The 27,885-nt window shown below is 41.6% G+C and overlaps 1 long non-coding RNA gene across 1 annotated transcript; it reads left to right on the plus strand.

The window, feature by feature from the left end:
* Positions 1-1,375: 1,375 nt before the first annotated feature.
* On the plus strand, positions 1,376-26,533 carry LOC132521766 (uncharacterized). The gene is made up of 3 exons (XR_009540957.1): positions 1,376-1,467; positions 22,963-23,064; positions 26,478-26,533. It is a non-coding gene; the product is annotated as an uncharacterized LOC132521766 (long non-coding RNA).
* Positions 26,534-27,885: the final 1,352 nt, after the last annotated feature.

The following is a 27,885-nucleotide window of genomic DNA, read 5'->3' on the forward strand; positions in this document are numbered from 1 at the left end:
CTGACTTGAACATGTAGAGTTTTGTTTCTTCATTTTTCTGGCTGTCTGTTGAATCGCTGACAATTTTGTGCTCCTTTTCATCTGGAACCACCAGATTTTAGTAGAGCTATCTGCACCAGTATTTTAAGTACCAGTATTTAAAGGTATATGCAACCTCACCTCGCGATGAATTCACTGGTGGTGGTCCTGCTACAGATTCTGCCCTACCCTCGGGAATTCTAATACATTTGAATTCTCACAAAAAGAGAAATTGTATGGTGCATTTATAATTGTACATTGCATTATCAGGAATATCCCTGACAGGGAGAACTTCTATTTTGACTAGGCTTTAATGAAAACCAACCCCTCCCTTCAAATATTTTCACATCTGGTTTTTTTAAGGCACTTCTAATGGTGCCCCTCCATCACCACCCACCTAGTATTTGTATCAGGCATTATAGTATGTTCATATCATGATCCAGCTTCTGGCCCTGCACATTCATTTCAAAGTTGGGTGTGTCAGCCCAGTGGGCAGCAGAAGTATTCCTAGAAGTCAGTCCATCATCAGAATGACTTAAAAATAACTAAACACAGTAGTGACTGCAAACCACATAAAATTATCCCTCTAAACCTAAAATAAATGCATCCCCAATTCATCTTCCCTTTGCCAGAACCCCAAATCCCTATGGCCATCTCAGTACCACCCAATTCAAGGACAGGTGCAATGGGAAGAAAGACAGAGGGGAGACAGAATTTATTTATGCACATTTTTCAAAAGCACAACCATGTGTCCACATTGCTAAGTTTTACTCGGCTTCATGGTAAATCTGCCTCTGGTCACAGGGCTCAACACGTGCTTAACGAAGCCACCTTCTCGCCAATGAAAGGTCATTTGCAGACACCTGAAGTCGTTCAGATCTGAGGTCTGACCTACTGTAACAGCCGCTGAATATTTCTGGTTAGCCACGTCCCACCCCCAAAAACTTCACGGGACATCCACCTTCATTTGCTGTCCTGAAATTTGATGGTGTTGGATATTACTGATGTAAATAACTGGGTCCTTAAATGGAGCTTAGAAATGTTTGTGATCATCAAGGCCCTTTCACTGGAAACATAATCTGATGTGCATTGTCCCTCCAAGCTCATTTTGCATCTTTATTTGAAGTCAGCAAGCCATGAAAACAGAAAATGGGTCCTGAACAGAGTGAGCGTCAGCTTTTTCTTTGCATAGGGTCCTTAAAGCAGTCAGTGTTTGTCAAGAGAAATGAAATGCATTATATGAGAATGCAGCACATGCAAGCCAGGCAGAGTGCTAACAATTGGTGGGAAAAGACCGTAAAGGCTTCAAAACTCATCCAGCTTTCATCCCTTTGGTTTCATTGTTTATCAGATGAGAAGTCGACAGGTCCTTATGAAATGGTTCTCCACTGCTGGGGGAGCAGAGGGACCCAGAATTGCTGCTTCGTAAGCCCACAGGAGCGTTTTGGGGTGAGTTAAAATAGCCACATCATGTGAGACTAAAAGGTTTCCAGTGTTTATCAGTTCATGTCTCCTGCTTCAAAGTAAACTAAGATACTCTGGGTTCAAAGCGAGAGAAATGGCAGGAGAGCCTGGCATAGCAACACATCACCTTCCTGACAGCAAGCTTACCAGCCTCCATGCTCTCCATCCTTCTCCTGGAGGCTAGGAAGTGGAGGCAATCACCACTCTCCCCGTTTCTAACTATGGTTTGTCGCCCAGACCCATGGCACCAACCAGAGTCTGGGTGGGGAGAATGCCTAGGGTTTGAACAGCCCTAAGGCCTCATGCCTGGTCAGAGTCCTGCTCAACTGATTTCAGATATAACCCCATAAAATAGCAGACTACTGTTCCCACTCTTCAAGTAAGAAACTCAGTCAGCCTGGTAGCATTTGGTACAGTAATTAATCTCCCAGAGGCTAAAAGACATGGCATTAAATCTGTGTTCGGGTTATAGAGCTACAATCATGTAGAAAAGTTCAGTGCCTTTATCTTAACACTTTTACTCTAAGAGCTATCCTAATACATCAAAAGATTTAATTAATTTTGATCTTTTACTAGCTAAAGGGGGAAAATGAAGACAAAACAGAGATATGGTAAAAAAAAAAAAGGAAAGAAGTCCCAATTCCACTACATTATCCAAATTATACATATCCCTTGAGAACATTGGAAGGATTACCTCCATCAGGGTGAGAGCCATTTAAAGTGTTGTTATAAATTGTTCAAAGCTAAGAAGGCAGTCTGGGGGCTCTCAGGTAAGACATATTAATGTATATTCTCGGTAATCAGAGGTAGCCTTCTATGTAAGAGGAATGGTGGCCACATTTGACATGTGATTTCAGGAAAGGGAATGAGTATTCACTGGGCACTTTATATATTTTATCTGACTCCTTATAAAACTTCACAAGGAAGCTGAAATTCTTAGCATTTTACACGCAAAGAAGGTGAGACCCAGAGAATTTAAGCACCTTGCCCAGGGTCTGGCTAGTAAGTTACTAAGCCAGAATTCAAACTCACGTCCATCTGTCTACACCAGGTTATTTTCCTGGAGCTCCCAGCAGCCCCCAGCAGCCCAACTCAACCTAAAGTACCAGACCCCATCTGCTGGGGCCAATTCTTGAACTTCTTCATTGTGAATAAAGCCCTTTATCCTACAGGTAGAACAAGGAATTTAAGTTTAAAAATCCTAGGAGACTATCTCTGTGTGTTAATTTACATGAAAGTACAAATGTCTAAGTTTATAAAGTTTTCTGTGGAGGGAAGTTTGGGTAGAAGGAAGAATTATTCATGCCTACCCAGCACTCCCCAGAAGCCTTTCCCACCCCAGGAATGGCATGGCCTAGGCTGGCTGCGTCAATCAATATCCCATTCCCCTGCCACAGGAATTGGTCCCTGAGCTGGAACAATGTCAAACAGACTTTGAAGACACACTGAACACGGCAGCCCGGTCCCTTAATAAATGCATGAAACAGAACCTCCCACCCTCTGTGCCCCCTGCCCATCGCTTCCCGCGCTGCAAGCCACCTCAGCACCTTGGAACACCCACACCAGACTGTGTGTGAGCAAGGACGAGCTTTTGTTAGAGCCATTGCATTTTGGAGTCTATTTGTTATAGAAGTTTAGCCTACACTGTGTAATAACAACCATCAATAAATGTTAGTTTCATTCTCCCACTCATGAATTCTCCTATGCAGAACCATTCAAAGTTTCTAGCAATCTTAACAGAGCTTCTTCAAAATCATTAGGAATCTACAGCTACAGTAGATATGTAAAGATGGCCACTTTTATAATTAATAACAGATACTAAAAATATATTTAAAATATAAATAATAAAAATAATCCTCTTCTACCTTCCTCCGGATCCCTGACTGACCATTGGAGTAAGGTTAGATCTACTGAAAAGAAATTGTATCTGGGAAAAAAAAGAGTATTTTTTGTTGGACTGCAACCCAACACCTGAGAATAGAGACAGAACACATTTCCCCTTCTACTAAATAAACCCATAGACAGTATCTCTCCTTCCATTTCTTTCTCTTGTCTACACTAGAGAAGTTTACCAGACTCTCCATTTTACTAGTTGAAAAACTGAGGCAGAGTTTGGATTCCTGGTTTATAAGTATGAGCTTGAAAACTCTAATTTTACTTGTCTTCAATATTTTGGCCGTGTCTCACATTAACTGTATGTTTTCCTATGGTAAATGATCCAGGATAAGTGAACCCAGTTACAGCAACTAACACCTAGCAGCATAAATTCTAAAAGACAACTTGTGCATGCCAGTAGCTTGAAACTTGGGATACACTATTACAGGATTGATCTCAAAAGCCCATTTAACCCATAATGCAATGATTCTCCAAATGCGGTTCCTGAACAGGAAGCATCAGCATCACCAGAGACTTGTTAGGAATGCAAATTCTCAGTCCCCACCTATTAAATCAGGAGCTCTGGAGTGTGGTCTAAGCTGAAATGCTAATGCATTATCATAATGCACCAAACCACCAAACCTTTGCAATCAAAAGTACATTGCAATATGTATGCATATGGCTGATTCACTTTGTTGTACAACAGAAGCTAACACAGTATTGTGAAGCAATTATACTCCAATAAAGATCTATTAAAAAAAAAAAAGTACAACAAGCACACCTAGCACTGAGATCTTGGTTTCTAATACTATTCTCCAACAAAAGGAAACAGGGCTTCTTGGAGAAGTGGGCGGTAGTAGGACTGGCACAGGAAATATACAGGATGAGCCTGGAGCATCTTATAGTATCAGAAAGTAAGGAGGTACAGGTAGGGAAAAACCCCACAATGATGGGGATATGTCAAAGGGACAGAGTGGCCAACTGAAAGAGCTGCTGATGACCAAAGCTGGAACAATTTGAGCTACAAAATAAAGAAATATTGGATTAAAACTCAAAGTATAAAATAAATATCCACAAATCCATACTGTTATAAATAAATGGGAGATGAAAGAAAAATCTTCTGTATTACAAATAATTTATATAGATACTCAGCCCTCAAAGAGATGAAGCATAACTGCTCACATCTTAGATGTGGGCTGTACATAATGACTTCCTTCCAAAGAGGGCAGTATGGCAAGAGAGGATAAAAGTAACTCTATAGTGGAGGAACCTGACAAACGCCCCATCAGTCAACATGGACAGTGATAAGTCATACTGAAAGTATGTACCATTAATATTTTTCTGTATTTTAGTAATTGTTATTTTTATAATAGCAACCCTAAGGAGACATTATTTGGGGCATTTTACATATTTAACACATTTAATATCTCAAAAATCCTATGAAATAGGGGTATCAATATCCCTGCTCTAGAAGAGAAAACTGAGGAACAGTGTTGAAGTAAATGAAGTAAATATCCCATCATCACAGAGCTATGAATAGTGGAGCGAATATTTGAACCTAGCAATCTGGCTGCGGGGCCCTTCCCATCATCACCCATTCTTTTCAGAAAACACTGCTGTTGGTCCAGTTAAAATGATCACCCAGAACTGAACAAGACTCTCCAGTAGAGAGAATGGTGAAATGATTACATATCGTGTCCTGGGCTCCATCAATTAATTCAGGCTGACTTAGGAGCCTCTTCACACCTTGCACCACATGAGATGTCATCAAGTAAAATCCCTGGACTTTTTCATATAAATCTATGTGAAACTGGTATTCCCAAATCTATACTCACACAATTAATTTTTTTCCGACCTAAATATAGATTTTAACATTTATTCTGGTGAACAAAGAAGAACATGGTCCTGGTGTTTGGGTAAAAAAATCCAATAATGGGATTTGACAGTTACACTTCTCAGAGTAGAACAAATGATAAATCACTTGGTTTTAGACATTGCAGAAAAGACAGGGAGGTTGTACCATAACATTGCATATACAGAGGTGTGGGGTGTGGGGTAGAGGGTATTTTCTGAAGAATGTATGCGAAGGTCCAAACAAATCTGCCTTTCCCTGGTAGGATAGAGGAAAAGACCTAAGTTTCTACTGAGAGCCTCCTGAGCCCACTGAGGGCACTAGACTATCTCACATTCAGTGTGGGGCAACATTTGCCCCAGGGCTGTGTACAAGCCATGGACAGGTGTTCATCCATGATGACAATCCACTGATTCATGGCAAAATTAAGGGAAAGATAAGAACAATGCAATAACTCTTTCGTAAAGTTAGATGTATTCAATTCAAAGGATTATTCTTTATTCTGAGATTCTATCCTTCCAATATGTTTGGGATTAAGCGTCATTTTTGTGTGAAATATATGGTTGAAACTTTTTAACAAATGTATTTATTTAGCAAATTGAAAGGAAGGCAGAGCGGAGATAGAGGGAGAAACTGAAATCTTACTGACTGACATCAATTACTTGCTTTCAAGATCAGCCCTTGCCTGAACGACACACTAGAACCATGCATAACGGTTTTGTAAACCAATTAATTTCCTTATTATTGTAACCAATCTGAGTTGGATTGTTCCCATAACCTGGTACAAGACTCAGAGAAGGGGAACCCAAATATTGGTTAAATTAATGAATGATCTCAGTCAAGTTCTCCATGAGCCCTTTAAACACTGGGGCACCATTCTCTGGCTAGTTTCATTGCCAAAGCCCTGCCCTAGCCATTTCCTGCTTCATTTTCTATGCCATCCTCTGCCACTGGAGTTCCGGCAGAAGTTCCTTGAGATGCAACAAATCTCCAGTCTCATATTGCTCCGTTGGATTGGCCTAGATTTAAGTTTAAAGCATTGATCGACCTTGTCCAGGATACTCTCTTCTGCCTCACCTGCCATCAACAGGATCCTTCTCTAACCACAGGCTTTGGGAGGGGACCCTCACATGATGTGGCAGAGACTGGCTAAACATAGCTGTCACATTCTTCTTTGTTTCTGGGAGCACAGATAAATGATATTTCCTAGTTCCCCTTTTGTTAGGGGTGGGCATGTAATTGAGATCTCCTAGGTCATGACTGGAAGGCTAAGGCTTTCAAGAAGTGGGTGTGTCTCCTACATGCTTTTGGTCTCCTTCCACTTGTTGGATGCATTAGATGGTGAGGCCCCAGGGGATAACTGAGCCACAAGATGGAAGGAGACTGGGTCTTTAAATCACCTCTGGAAAAAGAGCCGCCATTAACCTGAAGCATCTGTCCTGGTTTGTTGTCTGGATGAGAAAAACTATTATGTTTGAGCCACTATATGTTTTTGGTTTTAATTATTACAGCAGCTAGTGACACTAACTAATAAACCTGACTTTCTCACTATCTGTGTTCCTACCTGTAGGCTCAGTCTAAGCTATTCTCTTTCTGTTCTGTATTTCCTTGGAGAAGCAGCCTCATTTATGGCCTGAGCCTCCAGTCTTTCTCTTCTTTCTCCTCAATTTTGGGTGACACCGTCAACGCAGTCACCTGAACTGTGTTGCATAAAATATGCACAACCTGCAATAAAAACTTGTCCAGAGAAAGTCCCCAACTAGTCCATCCTCTCCCTGTCCTGTGTGGCAGAGCTAACCCAAGGAGCTCAGCCTCATACTTCCTGGGCCCGTCTCTTTACTTAAGTGTGTTCTTTCTCAAAAGCAAATGAAGTTACAGATGATACAGAGCTAGAAAAATTAAAAGCACCAGAGCAGTGGTTTACAGATGCCAGTTCATAGACCTGAACTGAGCTGTCTGTGTCAGAATTGCCTGGGAAGAATTTTGTAAAATAGAGATTCATTGGCCTCACACTCAGAGCTTTTGAACTGATATTTCTGAAGTGGGTGACTAGGAATATGTACTTTCAAAGTCCTTTGTGACCCTGATGCATAACCCTTGTGCTAGACAGTGGCATGTCATGGTCAGCAGCTGTGTTGGCAGATGTTAATGATAAAGCATCCTGTCTGTGATGGGCAGTAGATGGGGAAGAGCTTAGGATTCGACTGGAATTTGAATTCATGCTCTACCACTAACAAGCTGTGTGACTTTGATAAACTTACTTAACATCTCTGAACCTCAGCTTCCCCAGCTGTTAAATGGGTTTAATAATGCCACAATAATAAAACTTAAATAATGATTGCAAAGTCTCTGGCATGGAGTTGAGAGTAAAATAAATAGTAGGTATATAGGGGGGTGTGTGAGTGAGTGAGATACAAGTCCATCAATAGAGAGATGACAGATGTGACAACTTCCATACCTGGGAAGAACGGTATCTGGAAGAACACTGCATGTTTAGGATCTTCTCCCTAGCAGGAATCTCTATCAAAAACTCTTTTGGGGGCTGATTTTGCAGCTGCTGCCACTACTAGAAATAGCCACAAGAGGGAGCTATTTTGCCCCGTCTGATATTTTGAATCCAACCACATTTGGCTTTTTCCCCTCACCCCTTCTTTAAAGGAAAAGAGAGTCAGGTCCAGTGGTCTGATCCCCGTAAAGCTTCCAGATGCAGACTGGGCACAGGGCAGTCTCAACACGCCCTGAGTACAAAGCAGGCCCCATTAAGGGCAGGTGTCCTCCTGTGCTCTGCTCCCCCCAGGGCTGGGCCCCCTGGCTTTCCTGCTTCTTCACACCACCCAGAACCTCAGACACCTCTCCCTCTGGTCCCGGGCCCCCCACCCCCCAGACCCTGCCTGACTGCAGGTGTAGAAGGCTGGCTTTGAGTCCTCTCCCCTCTGAACAGCCCTGGGCTAGTCACTTAACCTCTCGCAGCCTCCGTCTGCTGATCTGCAGAGCATCAGTTTCACCGGGTATAATGAGGATTGATGAGATAATAAATGTGAAAGTGCCTGTAGTGGAAAGCGCCGTGCGAGTAGCGCGTTAATGTTAACGTGGAGAGGGAGCCCTCAAACTCCTCGGCGGCGGCATCACACAAGCGCGTACCCCTCTGTCCGTGAACTCTTAACGCCTGCTTTCTGTGCCCCCAGCAAACAGGGAAGAAATCGAAAGGTTCTGTTCAGCTTAATTCACTTACCCAAGTTCAAGGGAGGGATGTTTGTAAACACGCTCAAAGCCCTGCTTCCTCACACCTGTCCCAACAGTCTGGCAATTGCTCACAAATCCATAGTGAATTGGGGCGCTGGGTTTTACCACAAGAAGGTTCACACTTAAAGAAAGGGAACACTTGGGTTAGGAAGATGATCCCAGAAGACACTACTAGGAATTTCCTAAAGGACTTTGAGATGAAAGGGAAACGAAAAAAGACCTGAACCATCAGTCAGGAGCTCTTACTTCCTGAGCTGCCACAGCTGGGGATGGAATCAGACATCACTGTACCTCAGTTTCCTTGTCTGGGAAATAGAGGTAATAACAACCTGACCTCCCTGCTATTCCACAGGGTTTTCAGGAGGATGATATAAAATCATTACAATAACAAAATAATGTTTAGCACTTACTATGTGTCAGACACTGTTTTCAGTGTTTTACACATATCCTCGGAACAGTCCCATGTGTAGGTACTGTTATCGCCATTTTATAGATGACGAAACAAAGCATAAGGGAACAAGAGCTATAAAAGTGCTTAGCAGTGATTGTCATGAGTGAATATAGATGTCCAAGGTCTTTATACTTCTGTGCTATTGATGCATCTTACGGAGACTTGACTTCTACTAATCAGATGATAAAGACGGTCAAGAGCGTTGGGGTTTCCTGGGCTCTCCTTAGAGTGGGGCCCTTCACAGGAGCACTTCTAAGTGACAGAGGGGACACTCTGTGTGGCTCAAATGAATTGGGTACTTGTAGAATTCTGTTACAAGAAGAAACGTGATTTGTACATCAATAATACATTTCATGGTACTGATTCCCTGCCTTTCCTTATCATCCCAATCCTTCTCCTGAATTTTCTTCCAGTTCTTCTCCAACCCACTTCCAACTCGAGACCTGAAAGTTGGTGGCTCTGTGATTCTGTGTCATTCTCCATTATTTGTGTCACAGTTATGCAGTCCTCATGCATCCATTGGACTGGGGTGCTCTCTCTCTGGGGACCAGCAGCAGATTCTAGAACAGAATCTAGACACCCTGTGAGTGCTGGAACCTGGAGGGGGAGGGGGGCTCATAGGGGCCAAGGGTGCCACCCCATAGATTTCCAGGCTTGAAGATTTCAGAAGTGAACCACTTACTTGTGACTTTGGGAATTCTCAGTAATTATCATGAGGGCAAACAGGTTTTGATTCATTATATGTCAGGCACTGTGCTATGCACTTAATGTGCAATCTTTTTTTAAAAAAACAATCCTTTGAGATTGCCATTTCACTTTTAAGGCTCAAACAGCATAAGACTCAAGGGTAGTGGTCAGCAAGCTATAGCCCACGTGCCAGGCACCTGTTTTTGTCACTAAAATTTTATTGGAACACAGCCATGCCATTCATTTAAGTATTGCTAATGGCTGCTTTTGTGCTACAGTGGCAGTGTTGAGTAATTGTGACAGAGACCAAATAAAGTCTGGAAGCCTTATTATGAGGCCTTTTAAGACAGTTTGCCAATCTCTGCTTTGGAACCAAACTTCCTGCATTTCAATTCTATCTCTGCCTCTTATCAGCTGTGTGAACTTGAACAAGTTTTTTCACTTCTCTGGGCTCAGGCTTCCTCATCTGTAAATTGGGGATAATAATAGAATCTACATCATAAGAAGTAGCACACAATAAGAACATCACCTGGGAAGTTGTTAGAAATGCAAATTCTGCTTCATCCCAGACCTACTAAATCAGAAACTCTGGGAGGCAGGCCCAGGAAACTGCTTTAATAAGCTCCCATGTCATTCTGACACCACTGAAGTCTGAGAACTGCTGACACTGTATTTAAAATAGTTGCCCACAGTGCTAGATAAAGTTCACTAAGCTTATTATTTCAGAATGATGATTCATCAATCTCTATGTATTTTGTGTGTTTATCTTGAAATTAGTCATAAACTCATAAGCACTTAGTAGGAAGAATAACATTTGACTTTCCTTTTGTATCCACCTAGTACCAAGTACATGTTAGGTGCTTCTTCAACACTATTTGATTGATTGAACAATTTCTAAAAATGGGGTTGTTTTCCTGGGATCTGTGAAGCAGGGCTGGCTCGGAGTACGTGGGTGGACCACAGTGAATCCTTGAGTCCCTGAAATTAGGTGCAAGCGTTTGCATTTACAGTTATGCATCTTTCTCTGTAGACACTCTAATATTTTCATCGCATTCTCAAAGACTCCCCAAATTTAGACGCCACTGCTCCAGAGCACAGGCACCCATAAGTTATGGTGAAGGATAGCGAGTGCCATCACGCTGTAGTGATGCGAGATGGGTGGATCCTCACCCACTCCGCGGCGCAGAGTAGGAGCCAGAACAAAAAGACGGCCTCCTCTGTTCTCTTCTTTATTTCCCTTCCTCTGCTCTGCCCCAGCCATCTCTGCCCTCCTCCTCCCTGATTCTCCTTCTCCCAGAAATACTGCTTCTCTTCTTCCAGCTGCTAAAGAAAGTGGGTTCGACAACTCTGCATCCCATCATGGAGATGGCTGTTTAATTTGAGATGAGTGTTACATTACTCATTGCTCAGTGCCCCCTTTGATCCACCAGCATTTGCTTCTTTTATCCCCTTGTAGTGCATACATTAGTGCCCTGAATGCTCTGTGGTCTTGTTGTCTTTTAGATGTTGTCAGAGATTATTTACTTGGGAAAGCAGATGGATATTTTGTTTAATGTCAAAATAATTACTATTTGGTTGGCCTGATAGTTTATTTACGCTTTCAATGTTTTTATGTTTACATCAAAAGAGCATTGCTGAAATTGTATTTTGTCTGTTAAAGTAAACAGGATATGACAAACTTTTTTTAACCTGATTTTTCTGTTTGAGGAGTTGGTTTATTAAAATGGTTAAAAGATAATGGAACCAAGTGGGAATGGTCACTTAAGTTGAAATGCAGATGCACATCTGCATGCTTTTTATTTGTATAAAAGCTGGGAAAAGGCAGTAAACAATGCTTTAAATGAGGGGCTGTATAATGCAGTAGTTGAGAACAGACTTTAGCTCCGGTTTCAAATCCCAGGTCTGCTGCCGACTAGTTGTATGAACTTTAGTTTTTCAACTGATCTGTGCCTCAGTTTCCCCATCAGCAAAATAGACATAGTGATTGTTGTGAGAGTTAAAGGAGTTCATATACATAAATCTCCAGGCATATGCAAAATGCTGTTTAAATATTGGCTATAATTTAAATAAACATAAGTTTTAAAGTAGTTCTATGAGTGTGAGATGGAGAGAGGAAGCAAGCTCTCTAAGTTTATGAGAGACTTAAAAGACATAAAATGAGTCTCCGTGAGCCACCACCTTACAACTGCTCTGGACCAGTGGTCACCTTGTCTCCGCGTTCTGAAGCAGGGAGCCTTCTAAGTTCCAAAGCCTGTCCTGACCCTGAACAAACATTCCTAGTTCTCAGCTGAGCTTACCTAGCAAGGTGTTGAAAAGTGAGGCTACTTGGAGATAATGTGCCCTCTGTTTCTATTTTCAACGAATCACCGTAAGATAGTTCATCTACGTCTAAGTTTCTCCAGCCCCACTCTTTTACTCATTTTCATTTAGCAACTTTTATTTCAGCTCGAGAGTTTACCAGAGAAGTACAAGGAAGGAAAGCTCTCCTGGCAGGTTGCTCCCACTAAATCACCTGGAAAGAGCCAGAGGGGGTTGGGCTTCCATAACTCAACCTCCCGTGGGAGCTCTTCTGGTTATTTTGACCTAACTCTTGTGTGCTTTGTTACTTCTTTATTTTTCATATGACTGCAGTCTTCTATTACAATAAATATACGTTACTAGATACTAATTCATTAAGTCAGTCAAACCAGATCTTTTCTAGTTGCAAAACAGCAGTTTTTCTAGCTGTTTGATAAAATAAATGTGTTGATTTAACCTCAGGTCTGCTTTCTCAAGTTCACAATCTTTCCTCAAGTTTACTGCGGCTCACGGAGACTCATCTTTCTTCAAGACGTCACTTCTTAGAGCACTACTCTCCGTCCTGGAAGGAATGAATAAAGAAATTGTTGCATTCATGTGGTATGTTGCCAGGTTAGCAGTCTGTTCCAAGTCTGTGAGGCCCTTGAAATTCCCTCTTTGCCATGGAGAGATGGGTAAGATGATTAGATTTAGGACGGGAAGAGAAGGCTGCCAGAGCCCATTATACTCCCAGAAAGTAAAGAGTGTGGGGCTGGTTCCTTACCTTCCCCGAAGTCCCTTAGCAGCAGTCCAGGGGTCCCACAAAAGACATGTTTTGTCTTGCACAAACTAGATGGCAGATGTATTTCTTGGCCCATGCGGCAGGAGTTACTGATATCTACTGTAGTATGAATCCCTGAGTGTACCTGGCATTAAAATTTGGCAATAATAATTTCTTATTTTTGCAACACCAGAAATTTCAGGAACATCAGCATTCAAAAGTCTGAGGTGGGCACAATACTAGGCTACAGTCTAAGTCAGTCACCAGTAAAACAGCAATTTCATTAAGAAACACAGTGGGATATAATTCTGTGTGTTGGGAATAGATTCTCAGACCTAAAAGGACCTTGAGAGGCCACTCAGGCCTCCTCTGATATTGAAAATCTTACAGAACTATATCAATTGACAAAAAAGTGGAAGATGTGGCAAAATGACAATATGCCGCTGTTCGGAGTAAAAGGCAGCTGAAACATTTTGGAGAGCAATTTGGCAATATCTCGAAAACTCAAATATTTACATACTTATGATCCACATATTCCACTACTAACAGATATAACTTAGGAAAGAATCTCACATAAATGCCCAAGGAGGCATGCAGAAATATGTTCACTGCAGATTGGTTTTAACAGCCAAATACTGGAAACAACCTAATTTATCAGTAGGGAGACAGACAAATAAATTATGATATATTCATATAATATACCATACGGCAGTTTAAATAAACTGAGCTGTATGTATCAACACGAATAAATGTTGGAAACAATGCTGAATGTAAAAAGCAAGTCGCTGAAGGGTGTGTGTACAGTGTGATGTTATTTATGTGGAAGCTAAGACTCTCTCCAGGTACGTGCACACCCAGTAAGAGGATAAAAATGCAGAAGGGAAGGATAGACACTGATTTTACAAGAACGGTATCTCTGAAGAGGGGAACCTCATCAGAAAAGAACAAAAAGAGGTTTTAACTGCATCTGTTAAAACATGTGACTTAAAAAATAGATCTAAAACAAATACAGCAAATATTACCATGATAGGCGTATGAATATGGGTTTTTTTAATTACATGAACATTTTGCATGTTTGGATTTTTTTTAATTCCCTGAACTTTTGGCACACATGCCCTCTTTTATGGCTCTCATAACTTAGCCAGCAGGTCAGCGGGCCTTTTCCTCAAATTACGTTGCCATATAGACTTCTTTATGACCATTGACAGCTTTCATCATCCAATCCTGGAGTAGCTTGGATTTCAGGAAAAGCATTTTTTTTTTCCTAATAAATTCTTTCTGACCTCAAGTCCACTTGTTCATAGAACTGAAAGTTATTTCTAAGCTAAATTAAATCATCAGTGTCTAGACAGAATCACTCCTCTGCCAATAGATCTCATTCCTGCTAGGTATTTCCTCTCCCCAGGTATGTCCCGACACCTCTCCATCTAATTTCATTAGCAAATTCACTAAGGGACTGTTTGTTCCTCCACCCAGACCATTAATAACTCTATCGTGCCTTTCCATCTCTTGGTTCCTGCTTAAGCTCACGAAAGAATTCCCTCTCTGTAGAGATGCTAAAGTTGCCCAGATAGTTCTGTAGGACTGTCCACTTTCTCACTCTCCTGTGTGCTCTCTCAAGGTTAAAATAAAAACTTGAAGAATATATTGCATAATGAAAACCCAGTGTATTACCTCGACTTACCCCAACTACGCACTCACATCTTCTCTGTAGGCAACCCCACATGCAAAAAATTTACACCTAATTCAAAATATCATATCAAGGTTAGCTGGATAGGAAAACCAACATTCAAATTTTCTTTATAAAATGTTCAAGGACACTAAATGGAAAATAAAGGAAATAGATAAATTGCTACAGGGCTGCTCAATAGACAGAAATGAGAAAATTTAGGGCTTGAGATGTTTACAAGTCTCTGTCCTCTTCTACTTTCCAGTCCCTCCAAGAAGAATTAATGAGAACATTGAAAGGTGTAGGTGGGGGAAATCTGGAATATAATCAATAATCTTAAAGATAAAAGCATAGGTCAGTTAATAGGGAGTAAGGTCTTGCATCTCCTTCCCACCCTCCCTATCCCACCCCTCTAGGTGGTCACAAAGCACCGAGCTGATATCCCCATACGATGCAGCTGCTTCCCACTAGCTAGCTATTTTACATTTGGTAGTGTATATATGTCAGTGCTACTCTCTCACTTCGTCCCAGCTTACCCTTCCCCCTCCCATATGTATACATATAACTGATTCACTTCGTTATACAGCAGAAACTAACACAACATTGTAAAGCAATTATACTCCAATAAAGATGTTAAAAAAAAGGGAGGGGTAAGGTCAACATTTTTGAATTAGGAAGAAAAAGCCAATTTCTGTCATATGCCTCCATAGTTTTATAAGTATGCTCTCTGCTCTCATTCATGATAAATTATTATTATTGTAGAGCAGATGGATGAATCTCAATCATTATACAATAATGGAAGATTAAACATTTTCTTAACTTCTATTCATCAAATTAAGTCTTTATACTCACAAGGAAGGACAATGCATCAATGTTATCATTAGGGCTTTTTTAAAAATATAACTTTAGCGTGAAACATGGTAAGATATGATTAATGTACTAACAGAAGTAAATACTAAACAACCCACATTAGTCTAGATTGGAATCACTTTTTTAGTTCTCTTATTCTGTGGCTTCTCAGTCCCCTGTGAATTTTGTTAAAGAGAAACAACCATCAAAATCATTTGATCTTTTAGCTAGATGTTCCTTTTCAGCTACATCTTTACTTGTAAAATGTTACCTACTCCCTAAAGCTGTGTAGCTTCTTTTCTGGGACCGAAGGGAAGACAGTATCTGTTCAGCCTCCAGTGAGGAAACAGATTTCTTACTGGGTTGAGTTTTGTGTCACATTTAACAGATTGTAAGATTTAGAAGGGACGGAGAGAAATCTCGTGATCCACAGCCCCTGTTATCTGCCACAACCCAACACGTAAGAGTGCCCTGAACTACTCCAGCTCCAAAAAAACATATCCAGTCTTTACAACGTGTGGAAGGCAGTTTTACAATCGCCCTCAAAAACATATTTCAACACTTTTCATCATTACCAAGCACTCATTTGTAGCCATAGACTTAAAGAACTAACAGCAGCAAAACACTACACAGTGGGGAAAAGAGCCCTGACCCTGGAGTCAGAGGACCCAAGGTCAAGTTCCTGATCTTCCACTTTATGGACCGAAGGACCTCGCACATGCCGTTTAGTCTCTCTTCCTTTTACTTACAATATTTATTGCCTTCTCTGGCCAGATGGCACATATAACATCTCAGTTTACTCATTAGGAAACTCCGCAATACTTAGGTCTAATTATCCCCCCTTGTCCCCATTGTTATTATCTTTGTTAATTTATAAAGAATTGGAATGCAATGAAATAGGAAGACTTAAAGAAAAAATTGCAAGACTAGTCAACAGGCTTCATATTCAATACATAGTTCAATAAAATGTCAATAGTGTTAAGTATTGAAAACATAATAAAGAGCATCAACTATCAATCACGTTTCCATTTTCTTATTTTTATTTGTGTTTCCTAATTGTCTTCATTATACAAACACTCATTTTGTAATAATTAAAGGTTATGCTCAAGTGATTATTTACTTTAAATGGACTACTTTCTTTACACATTTCATAGTATTGTTTCCCTGCTCCATCTTCTGTCCTTTCATCATAATCTCAACTGCAGAGTAAAACTAACATTTTCTCTTCTGTTTTGGCTGTTGGAAAAAGAGATCATTATTGAAAACTGTGCTGGAGGGGGCTGTGATTGCTCTGTCTCTTTCCTGCCCCCTACCACACACACACACACACACACACACACACACACACACACACACACACACACACACACACACTTCCAACTCCGACCTGTGATTGACTCTGTTTCACTATTTATTAGCTCTATGGCCCAGATAAATGAATTAACTTCTCTTAGCCCCAGATTCTTCAACTGTTAAATATGGCTAATAATACTTACCCTAAGGTGTACTGAGTGAATTAAGTGAGAAAATACATGTGAAAACATGGCAGACACTTATAAATGGAGCTCTCAATACTCTATTGCTTATGTAATTCCACTCTTAGCAGACACTTTTCACTATATTATTTAAGCACTTATGTGGCAATTATGTGGGGAAGCTATTTCCTGTGGCTGCTGACAGGTTGAACTGTGAGTCTCCAGGACTATTGGAGCTGAAGCCTCGATATGATTTCTTTTTTTTCTTTTTTTTTTCGATACGCGGGCCTCTCACTGTTGTGGCCTCTCCCGTTGCGGAGTACAGGCTCCGGATGCGCAGGCTCAGCGGCCATGGCTCATGGGCCTAGCCGCTCCGCGGCATGTGGGATCTTCCTGGACCGGGGCACGAACCCATGTCCCCTGCATCGGCAAGCAGACTCTCAACCACTGCACCACCAGGGAAGCCCTCGATATGATTTCTTACCTACAAAAACCACTGAAGTAGTTTAAAACAAAAAGGCAACTGCAGTTATCCACTTTCTTATTGTCAAGAGACAGGAAATTGTTTCCTGATAATCTGAAAACAATGGAGATCAGAGAGAAGATGAGACCAAAATGCTATTATCTCAGTTTACAGCTGGAGAGAAAAACTGACAAAGGTCTTGGTATGACCCTGTAAATCTACTTACATATATTAAAGAAGAGTTAGAGGAGATGATTGGAGAGCTCATCCTAATCTGATGTCAGGAACTACTGCTGTTATAGCTGCTCCAACCCTCCTCTGTCCACCTCCGAAATTATCTACCAGTACCTACGACAGACTTGCCAAGACCATAACTTGCATCTAGTAAGTGAGAGAGAAGCCAATTTTATACCTACTGGCCAAATGAAAGACCTAGGAAAAGAGAAGTCTAAAGGGAATTTTTTTCTAGTGAAATGCTCTAGCATATGCAGTGTAAATCACATCTTCAGTCTCTCCTGTTAAAACATCAGTAAAACCTTCATTGTTCACAAATGCTTTAGTGCAAATAAATTCTTTATGATGATTTTAAGGCAATGCTGAGTCCTGCTTCAGTTTGATGTAGTTTAATTATGGAGGCTGCCCTTGGGGCCAGCCAGCATATGGGTCATTTTACTCTGGGTGAGTTTAAGGTCCTTGAGTGTCTCAGTCAAACCAGCCTTAGCAAGTCCACACTGTTAGCAATGCAAGGCAAACACTTTCATCACCTGACTTTCATCATTGATTCAGGTGGGCAAGGTAACGTGTTCAGTGATGTTACATAGAATCTGTACAACTTAGCAACTCTCACTGCTGCCCACACAGTCCAATGTGCTCCAGACCACATTCCTTGAGCCTAAGCCTTCTGGGTTCCATTCTTGCCCTTCTGCAACTGCTCCATTCTTATCTCCAGAACATACCTTTTCTGAGGGGCCCTATAAGCATTTTATTAATATGGTCTAATCATTTGGAAATTCATTCTCCCATCACCTTTTTTTTTTAAATTTCAAGATCAAACAACGCCTCTTGGGTTTCAACAAACCTCTGTCTCTTTTCACATAAATTCTAAGAGTTCGCATCCTTCTTCAGAACTGAATTAAGTTCCATAAGTGAACTGACCTCGTATAAGGGTCGGGATTTGGTGCAACAAACAGAAACTGCTGCAAGTTTTTCAATCAGTAAGAGATTTAATACAGGGAATTGGGTTGTTTTAAACAATGGAATGGTTCAAAGGGTAAAAGTCAGGAGGCCATCACTAGACTGAGATATAAGGTCCTAACACCATCACTGTGATACGAAGATGTTTCAGCTAAAATATTCAGTAAACCATGTTGTAAACTGATGTGCTGTCATCCAGGTTTTATTGTTCCTTTTATAGAGCACAAGCAGAGTAGATTTAGCATAGTTCTTAAGGGCCCTAGGATTTTCAGAATGGTAAATGAGCATTGGCTTCGACTGAAAATTACCATCGGCATTAGCCCCTAATAAGAGAGCCAGCCTGTCCTTTGAAGCTTTGAAGACAGGCATTGACTTCTCTCTAGCTATGAAAGTCCTAGATGGCATCTTCTTCCAACAGAAGGCTGTTTTGTCCACATCGAAAATCTGTTGTTCAGTGTAGCCATCTTCATTAATTCCCTTAGCTAGATCTTCTGGATAACTTGCTGCAGCTTCTACATCAGGACTCGCTGCTTCATCTTGCACTTTTATGTTATGGAGACGGCTTCTTTCCTTAAACCTCATGAATCTCTGCTAGCTTCAAACTTTTCTTCTGCAGCTTCCTCACCTCTCTCAGCCTTCATAGAATTGAAGAGATTAGGGCCTTGCTCTGCATCAGGCTTTGTCTTAAGGGGACGTTGTGGCTGGTTTTATCTTTTATCCAGACCACTCAAACTTTCTCCAGATTTGCAATAAGGCTGTTTTGCTTTCTTATCATTCGTGTGTTCATTGAAGTAACACTTTAATTTCCTTCTAGAACTTTTTTTTTGCATTCGGAATTTGGCTGTTTGGCACAAGAGGTCTAGCTTTTGGCTTATCTCGGCCTTTGACATGCCTTTCTCACTAAGCCTAATCATTTCTACCTTCTGATTTAAAGTGAGAGATGTGCAACTCTTCCTTTCACTTGAACACTTAGAAACCACTGTAGGATTATTACTTGGCCTGATTTCAATATTGTTGTGTCTCAGGGAATAAGGAGGCCAGAGGAGAGGGAGAGAGCCAAGGGCACAGCTGGTTGGTGGAGCAGTGAGAACACACACAATTCATCTTACATGGGCGTGGTTCGTGGTGCCCCAAAACAATTGCAATAGTAACATCGAAGGTCACTGATCAGAGATCACCATAACAAATGTGATAATAATGGAAAAGTTTGTGAGGATTACCAAAATGTGACACAGAAACAGGAAGTGAGCAAATGCTGCTGGAAAAATGGTGCCGATAGACTTGCTTAACACCGGGTTGCCACAAACCTTCAATCTGTAAAAAATGCAGTATTCACGAAGCACAGTAAGGCAAAATACAATAAAACGAGTGTGCCTGTATTCCATTCCACCAAATATAAAATACTAACAATTATTAAATCTGGGCTATGAGTAGATTGGGAGTTCTTTTCTATTCTGTACTTTCACATGCATTTGGAAGTTGTTTTTCCTCTTTGTGTGTCATTCTTCATTTACCCCCCATCTCAAATCCCCTGTCTCCCCTTCTCACCCACTTCTGTGGGAAGCTGGCTTCCCTGAACTGCATCACTCTGGTTCCCTGGCTAGTTGTCTTCTGGTTGGATGTGACCAATTTGCAGTTCCTGCAGGAGGTTAGAGGGTGTAAGAAGGGGGAACTGTATATTTCTTCTCATCTTCCTCCCTCCTCTGAGTCACTGTAGTTGACAGTGACTGTGCCCTCCACTATCATAGCTCCTGCCCCGTGGTCTCTCTCTCGTGTCTCTGACTTTCAGTGGGCTCCTATAACACTGCGTCCTCCCTGGGATAATAGGTGACAGTGACTTCCTGCTGTTGCTAGTGTCTGGGTGCCTCAACATCCTTTATTGCTTCCCTTTTCCCCATCCCCATCTCTGTCAGTAGTCATTTCATTAAGAGCCTTTTGAACCATGTAACTGAAGTTCCATTTCCTGCTGGGTCCCCCAGCTCACCTTTATGATCCTCTTCTCTTCTCAGGTACAGCTCACTACACTCACCAACCTTGGCACAGGCCGTAGGGGCCCTACACCCTCCTGCTCCTACCTTTTCCCTCCTCGGCCTATACTCACACTACCAAGCCTTTCTGCCTTCCACGCATAATCTTGCATCATGCAAAATAATTTATAAATTAATTCGTAGCTTCAATGATTTTTCTAAGATAAGCTTTCTTAATTTTAAGGTAGATGTATGGTACAATAATGCAGAAATATCAATATTCTGATAAACATTTCAGGCACAAGTAGGGAGCATATTTGGAGGAGCTAGGCCTATAGAGCCTGGAATCCGTGAAGAGGAATGTCTGTGGATCTGAAGACCTGGTTCTGAATAAGTGATGAAATTTGACTCAATGTTAGAAAAACAGAGAGCAAGTCTTTTAAAGAGGACTGAGATTTTGTCTTGTTCTCAGTTCTTTCCCCAGCACCTGGCACAGCATCTGACACAGTAGGAATTCCATACATCTTTAAGTGATGGAATGAGTGAGTAGACACGGCAGGAGGCTGCTTGGTCCTTTGTCTCTCAGCCTTCTCATCCCTTCCACACTTGTGATTTTGCGAGGTACCACATTTTCATAGTTGGTCAACACAAAACTCACATTTGGCCCTTAGAATTCTCACTGTGATGTTGGATGAGTCTCTCCCTCTCTGGGTCTGAGCGCCCTCCTTGGCAGAGAGGCCAGGGTCAGAGACTGTCAACATTTATGACTAAAACTATACTAAAAATGCTTTCACCGCATTTTTTATTTGGCGAGTGTTCTTGCTCTGTTTGATTTTATCTGGTTGATTGCTTTGGTAAACTGTGTGTTTGTTTTTGGCGTGAATATGGCGTTTTGAGATAGCATATGTTCCTAAGATATTTCTCACTTGTGTTGACATTAACCACTTTATAGGAAGTGCCTGAGGCGCCCTGCCCATACACAAGTTTATCTTTCAGAAAAGTTTACAAAATATGTGCATAAGGGAAGGACAGCCTAAATTAAAAGCCATCTATTTAAAAAGTGAGGAATGAAGACCCTCACTGACAAAATACTCTGACTAGCGTCATAGACCAGAAACAGCAATTATCAAAAACTGAGAGGCAGGGTACATTCCATAACCATAAACACACTGCTGGTACAGAGCAAAACTCGAAAACCTGAGCTTTTCAGAGTAAACTGCAGTTTCTGAAAATATAGACCAAATTTGTGAAACTAATTAAAACCTAGATTAGAACATCTCTCTTCTACCATCAGTTTTGTCAGAAATAATAAAAATCCTCAAGCATCTTTAACTAGAGGTAAATAATCTATTCTCGAATAGTGGAAATATTGACATGCAAGCCAATGCTTTTAAAGATTGGGCTAAGAAAGTCCTAGCTGAAAAGGTACAGGCATAGTAAAACTAAAAGAATAAAGGCCATTACTTTCTAAGCCAGAAATAATGTGCGACTCCCAGCTAGTCTAATGTATTGCATTTGGACAGCTGTGGCTTCATCTAAACTTTTCAAACAGTGCCCATTAAGTTGGGCAACCAACATAAATATAACTTCAGTCAGGCAGAGCTCTTACCTTCCTGATTTAAGGATTTATCTCAGAAGTTATTGCTTAAGTATGGCAAAATTAAGTTGAAAATGGGAATGTAAATTGAAGAAGGAAATATTCTTTTAGTAAGTGGTATGAGACTTCCCTTTGAGGAGAGAGCCATAATGGTTGGGAAATTTTCTACTTTGAATAGGAGGCAGAAACAGTAGTGCTCACTAACTATTCTAGGGTTCCTTGTACTTCCCAGACCCTTAAAGTTAGTGCAGCCATGTGGGACATTTCTGGCCAGTGGACTCTGAGAAGTAACACAGTGTGTTGCTTCGAGGTAGAAGCTTACAGGAGTGCCTGATGTGTTGAAATGGTTGAGCTGTCAGCCTAGGTGCCTGAGTGGCATTATGGAGTAGAGCTCCTTGGTAACCCATATTGGACATCCACCGAATAGGAAATAAACTTTTGTTGTGATAGCCTCTAAGATTTTATAATAAGATTTATCATGGAAGCTTTATCTTACCTATCCTGATTTATACAGATATTAAAAAGCCTAAGTGTGCACAGAACTGATCTGCATGAAGGTCCTTGTTCTAAGAAAGGAAAAGAAAGAGAGAGAGTAATATAAGTAGGAAGTGAAGGGAGGCTGTGAATTATGCAAGGGGATCCCCACCGTATAACTTCCAAATCTTGAGTAAATGCTACAAAAACTCACTAAATACTTGTTGTGAGTAGATTATCAGTAAAGCAACTAAACTTTGCACCAGGGTGATGCAGGAATAAAACAGAGGCAATACACTTGCTTTCAGAAGCAAGATCATAATAGCATTGGGAAGCAGCAGAAATCTTGGGCAGGCTTGTAAGATCTTCAACGGATGAAACGGGGGCGAGGCCCTCCTGTATCTAGTTCAAGGGTCAAGAAAGCCTGAGCTTTCTTGTTTTGTTTGGGCAATTAAACCATTTCTTATAGTCACAGGAAAAGGTTTTTTGACTATAAAAATATTACTTTCATTTGATTCAGTAAAATCCAGGCAGTCTTGTTACATAATCATAGAATCTCAAGATCTCAGGGTTACAAAGAAAATTAATGGTCACCTACTCTAATCCTACGTTTTCCCTCTTTCTAGGATAATCCCAGCAGGTGGCTTCTGATCTCTGCTTGGACATCTCCAGTGGCAGAGAAATCACTCTCCCAAAGCAGTCCATCCGATCTCTGCATGGCTCTGACTGTAAGTTTTCCCTTACACTGAGCTGAAGTATTTCTCCCTGTCACTTTTACCCAGCGACCCAAGTGGTACCTCTGGAGGCAAACAAAACATGTCTGATCTCTCTTCCACAAAATAGGTCTTCAACTACTTGAAGGCAGCAACAGTTATGTCCTCTTCCCTCTGACAGTTATTTTTGAAAAAGCATTACCCATATTCCCTTCACCAAGCCTGGGTAAGGTCTGTCCCTTTTCTTCTGCTAATTACTCTGCCCTTCAGAAATGGGTTGGATGGCAGGAAGGGGGAATGAAAGGGAAAAAAGATCACGTTAATATCATGTTAATATCAACCAAAGACCTAATTAAGCAAGATTTCTTGTCTGCTCATTACCTCCTCATGAATCTCACCTCAAAGGACCCATTAAATGGGTGAGAACCAGAGTTGCCTTTTGAGTAGATCAAATTAGGACTTCCCTCATGGTATAATTTGAGACTATGCCAGAGCCTTCTGCCTTAAAATCCCAAACCCAACACAAAACATTCAGCCACAATTTCTTCTTTGGATAACTGGGTCTTCCCTGATGTTCCACCACAACAATAATCATGAAACATTTCTGTGGCTGCAGCCCATTCGCCAAGATAAGACCATTCACTCTTCTTTGCTCATAACACTCCAAAGAGCCCAAGTCAAAACTGATAAGACTTGACACTGAAATGAGGAAACATTTCTCCTTTCTAACCTCATTTATAACATTAGCCCCCAATATATGATGCTCCTTATGTCTTACTGAATTTTCAAACAACTCTCAGATTTATTTTCAGTCCTTGATTTCTACCACCCAGACTGGGCTGGAGGAAACCTAAGAAACAGACTTCTTGCTGACCCTTCCCCCCCACCTTCTAGGCCTGTCTTTGTCCAAGTTTGGACTCCTCGTCCTCATGCAAACGACCCCTTAAAGATTAGCCCATCAGGGCTTCCCTGGTGGTGCAGTGGTTGAGAGCCCACCTGCCGATGCAGGGGACACAGGTTCGTGCCCCGATCAGGGAAGATCCCACATGCCGCGGAGCGGCTGGGCCCGTGAGCCATGGCCGCTGAGCCTGCGTGTCTGGAGCCTGTGCTCCGCAACGGGAGAGGCCACAACAGCGAGAGGCCCGCGTACCGCAAAAAAAAAAAAAAAAAGATTAGCCCATCAGGTCCTCTAGAGATGTCCACAGAAGTCTGAATTCTAGGGTAAATGTGGCTTAGGTTCAAGTTGAGAGTAAAGACTGCGTATTTTCGGTTCTTAAAGGTTTTTAATTTGAAGATGAAATCATGAACCATACTAAGGCAAATAGGTATGTTTTGGTGACAGAGCACTAGTTCTACATAGCCCAAGGGTAAATGCCAATACGTTTTTAAATGGGGTGGGGATATTAGAAATAAATTTGAATAACCCCTAATGAAAAGCTTCTGTTTCATATCCTGGCTCTTACCAGCCGAGTGACCTTGGGCAAGTCTTTGAGCCTTCATTTTCTCACCCCTAAAATGGTGACATTATTAATCTCATCCCCATCACCAAAACCCCATTCTTTTTCTAAGAATGACATGAAAGAATATATGTAACTAATACAGTGCCTGGTGCAAAATAAGGAGGCAATAAGGAGCGCTCTCTGTCCCCCACTGGCTCATCTCCCTTCCTTTTCCTTATCCAGGAAATATAGAGGCAAGTGGATTAGCCAGAAAGGCTAGACCTACAACCACAGGTGCAGGGGATGGACTAGCCCACTCTCACCCTGTAACAACGGGGGATGGACCAGGTGATCTCCTGCAGGTTGACTGAGAGTATGAGTATCAGAATGAAATGTAAGAACACCAGGCTCTGGGAGGAGTGGAGCCACAAACCATGGGTCAGTGTTCACAGGTGCTTGGTAGGGAAGAGAGGGTGGCTTATTTTTTCTTTCACCTAGATGGAAAAGAACACCAATAAAACTTTATTTCTCCCCCAAAACTAAGAACTTTATGCTTGTGCCTGTTGTATATCTTTTGCCTTTTTATCCAAAGAAAGCCAGGGGGCTTCCCTGGTGGCGCAGTGGTTGAGGGTCCGCCTGCCGATGCAGGGGACACGGGTTCGTGCCCCGGTCCGGGAAGATCCCACATGCCGCGGAGCGGCTGGGCCCGTGAGCCATGGCCGCTGAGCCTGCGCGTCCAGAGCCTGTGCTCCGCAATGGGGGAGGCCACAACAGTGAGAGGCCCCCGTACCGCAAAAACAAAAACAAAAACAAAGAAAGCCAGGATCTTTTTACAAAATGAAAGCAAATAATAAGAATATCCAACAGCGGGAGAAAGAAGCAGCATCTGCTCAGCAAGGTATCACACAAAACAATACAATCTTAAATAGAAAGCACTTTATCTGAATGTATGTGGAAGCCAGCATGTAATTGTCCAATATGAATAGGAGAGGAAAAAACAGTTTTAATGCCATATATTCCTTACTTGCCGTTTTCCCCAGTGTACCTCAAAAAAAGGGAAGATATTTTGAATAAAAAAATAAAGCCAGAATCTCCCCCCATCCCATCCATCCCCAAGCCTCTCTCAAGGCACTAACTCAGAGGGGAGGCTGCCACCTACTGGGCCACCAATAACATCCCTCAACATTTTTTGTCAGCCTTTCCAGGTCTCCTTAAAACCTGGTTTGGTCTGAAGCAGCTTTGTTAGTGACAGTGACAAAATCACAACCCAAGGTACCAATGTACAGAAACGTAAAAGCTGCAGCATGAATTCATGATAGGACAACCTCTTGCAAATTGCACAGCAACATTTCTGCTTTGGCATCAGAGAGCCTGCATATTCAAAGGCAAAAAGAAGCCTTTCTCTCTGAATTTCTGTTGTTTTCTAAGGACAAAGTGCTTTAATAGTTTGCAAGTGCTGCTAATTGCTCCCTGGACAGCCCTAATCTAGCCATTTCCTCCCTGCCTTTTACTCCATAAATCCTTCAGAAGACTAATATATTTGTTTAGTATTCCTCAAAAGTACCCCTTTGATTTGATTTGGTTTACATGTTTACAAATAGTTTCTCTACACCCACCATTTGAAAGAGCCTATTTTAGAAAATCTGCTATTTCTGATGCTCTGAATAACTCCATACTTGCAATGGTATGGCCAAGATCGACCACTCAACCCTCTTCTTTTCTCTCTCTCTCTCTCTCTCTCTGTCTGTCTCTCTGTCTCTCTCTCTCTCTCCCCCTCCCTCTCTCCCTCTCTCCCTCCCTCCCCCCTGCCCCCCCCCTTTAAGAAAACACCACCTTGTACTCAATAACAAGCAGAAAATCTGACTTCTCTGCCTACAGCCAGTTATATGTCCTTGGACAAATTACTCTGCCTCAGATTCTTCATTTAGGAAGCAGGGAAAAGAAAGCTGCTGTACACAGATCTATAATAATAATGTCTATACTTCCTAGGTGCACAGCTCACAGCTCTGTCATGATGAAAAACTTTCTCCTACTCTTTGAATCTGCCCATCAAGTGAGAATTATCACCCTAAAGAGGAGAATAAATGATTAACCATGGAGTCAACCATGGGGTAAGTAGAAGAGATGGAATTCACACTGAGACCTTCCAGCCGTTGCTGGGGGTGGGGGGGACTATGTCTTTTCTCTTGCTACTGCTCTTGAGTGTGAGATGGACTTATTTGTGTGAATGAACTTGATAAGGATAAAGCGAGATGCAAATTCACATTCCATAAAGAACAACTACTATCCTTTGAACTGATAGCTTGGGAAAACTGGCCTCCAACAAATACTTAGTACTCGAAGATACAGAAATATTTGCTTATGAGACCAGGTAAGCAAGATGGATGGATGGATGGATGGAGAGAGAGAGAGATAAGAAAGCTCTTCTTTTTATGACTCCTCCTTAAGAAAGCTGCCAGTTATTCAAAAGGAACATTATTCTGGTTCTTTTCCATTTCAGGCTTTTTCCGCCTGCATGTTTGCAGATTGCTTAATTACTTCATTGGGCTTTGGAACTCGTACATTACAGATACATGATCATCCAAGTCATTACCTGCATATTTTCCCATTAAGAATAATTATAGCTCTTACCAGCACTGCCCATGTACTTACGTCCTGCAGGCCTGGGCACACTGAAGTAATCATCTTTTGAAAATGATCTTGATGGGCAAGTGTTGTGTGCACAATCAGCAATAAGCAGGATGAGGTGGGAAGATTTCCGTCTCCTCCGTTACTGAGAGGCTCAAAAATCACATTCCCATTATTTCTTCATGGTGCCACGCAGGACACTGCGATGGTTTACGTTCTCTGAGAAGCGAGTTAGCGCTAAATGTAGAGACAAGACCCAGGGGATGCTGGATTGTGTCTTCCTCTTCTTGGATTACCTTTCCAAGCACGTACACATCACCCATTTCCTGGCTCAATTTCATTGTCTACAAAATGGGATTTATAAATGCTTTAAAAACCTCCGATCGTCAAATCTGAGATGAGACCGTATTATAGATGGCAGCAGAGCTTCTTACACTGATTAAGAGCCCAAGTTCTGGAATCCTGGCTCCTCCACTTTTTCAACTCTATAAACTTGGGCATGTTACTTAACTTTTTGGAGCCTCAGTTTCCACATCTGTAAAGAGAAGATAGTAGTGCTCCACACACTTAGGGATTCAGTGAGATCCCACTTGCAAAGCACTTCCCCCAGTGCCTAGTATGGCTGAAAGTTCAATCAGTGTTAGCTATTATCATTATTATCATAGAATCTAAACTGAAAGGGTCTGGGGACTGTTCAGCAAAGCTCAAGCAACACATCTAAATTAAAAACAATAATTGCCTGCCAGATAATAATCCAAAGACACTGTGA

Source organism: Lagenorhynchus albirostris, chromosome 6 (genome assembly GCF_949774975.1).
Source record: "Lagenorhynchus albirostris chromosome 6, mLagAlb1.1, whole genome shotgun sequence".
In the NCBI taxonomy this organism is placed as follows: domain Eukaryota; kingdom Metazoa; phylum Chordata; class Mammalia; order Artiodactyla; family Delphinidae; genus Lagenorhynchus; species Lagenorhynchus albirostris.